We start from the raw sequence: 1,853 nt of genomic DNA, 5'->3' as shown, positions 1-1,853 counted from the left end.
CTTAATTGAGCACTGCCTGACTTCTACATACTTTCAGTTCGAAGGAGAATTCTATGAGCAAAAATCAGGAGCAGCAATGGGTTCTCCCATCTCCCCGATTATTGCAAATATATTCATGGAACACTTTGAGAACGAAGTATTGAAGTCAGCACCTCAGAAACCTTCTGTGTGGTTCAGATATGTGGACGATACCTTTGTCATCTGGCCACATGGAAAGACTGGTCTAACCCAATTCCTGGAGTTCTTGAACAATCAGCACACGAGCATCAAGTTCACCATGGAAATTGAGCAGGACAGATGTCTTCCTTTTCTGGATGTTCTGGTTCGGCGCAACGAGGATGGCACTCTGGGCCACCAAGTATATCGCAAGCCAACACACACAGGCAGGTATCTCAATGCTACCTCCCATCACCACCCCTCCCAGAAACACTCCGTTATCAGCTCTCTCATGTATAGAGCACTTACAATTTCTCAACCCTCAAACGTTGACAGTGAAGTTGAACATCTTGAGACAGCTCTGACCACGAATGGGTATAACATCCAACAAATTCGAAAGGTCAAGCAAAAGCTACAGAGCAAGCTCTCATCTCTCCAAGAGGAGACTGTTCCTGAGGAAAACCAGGAAAGACCTAAAATGGCCCTCCTCCCCTATCTGAGAGGCACAACAGAACGCATCAGCAGAGTACTCGGTAAACATAACATCCGAACGATCTTCCAACCCCCAAAGAAGATCGGACAGATGCTGCCGAGCGCGAAGGATCCAAGACCAGCCTTGAGTACACCAGGAGTGTACGAGATCCCTTGCTCATGCGGGAAAGTGTACATTGGAGAAACCGGGAGGAAGATCAGTACACGGATCAAAGAACACCAGCGGTGCTCCAAATACGGTCACTTAGAACAGTCTGCCCTGGCTGAACATTGGATGGATACTGGACATACTATCTACTACGACCAAGCCAAAATGCTGGCCAAGTCTCAAGGGTATTTCGAAAGGAAATACCGAGAGGGTTTGGAGATCCATAAAAACCCTAACAACCTCAACAGGGACAGAGGATATCAAGTGAACCCCATTTGGAAAACCGTCCTCCCGGTTTTTTAATTGACCAGCTGATCAATTAAAAACATATGATTGGCTGACTCTCCCCCCCCCTTCCCCTTCCCCCACCACCACAAGGGAAGGTATATAAGGACTGCTCCCACACATCGGAGCTCAGAATCGGAGCTCATAGCCCTGAAGATGCAGACTGCAATGTTTGCGAAACGTCGACGCAATGCTGAAACTCAACGCGGCATCCATCCGGAAGCCAACCAAGTCATTAATAATGGCCGCGAAAGCCTCAAAACTGAGGTAACTTCATTTTTTTCGAAATTGCATGACGAATAAATAAAGAGATATCCGTTACTTTTAATTTCCTATTAATGTAAATGGAGATAAGTTCACATAACTCCAAAAATTGAAGGGACGTAGAGGAGATAACTTTACTTATCTCTATATGTATTGATAGGGATTCAATTTCTTATTCTGGAACATTAATTTGGATTTAAATGAATATGTCTGTATTTTCACTCATAAGATAAGTAGGTGAGTCGTCGGTATTTAAATGAGAAATATTATTCAGTGGCGAAAACTGCCTCACAATTTGTTCGTGATGTACCGCCGGGTCATTCGCGGCCATTCAAGGCTATTCAGTGTTTACATTTTAAAATTGCCCGAATGGGGGTAGCACCGAAATTATATCCAGAGGGTGTTAATATGCAACAGAAATGTGTTTCAGCCCCTCTTCAGCAAACGGACACAGGTAAATTGCTCTCTCTCTCTCTCTCTCTCTCTCTCTCTCTCTCTCTCTCTCTCT

Source organism: Diachasma alloeum, unplaced genomic scaffold (assembly GCF_001412515.2).
Source record: "Diachasma alloeum isolate Michigan unplaced genomic scaffold, Dall2.0 Dall_scaffold_01239, whole genome shotgun sequence".
Taxonomy (NCBI): Eukaryota; Metazoa; Arthropoda; class Insecta; order Hymenoptera; family Braconidae; genus Diachasma; species Diachasma alloeum.
The sequence above is the reverse complement of the archived record's forward strand: the minus strand, read 5'-3'. Positions refer to the sequence as shown.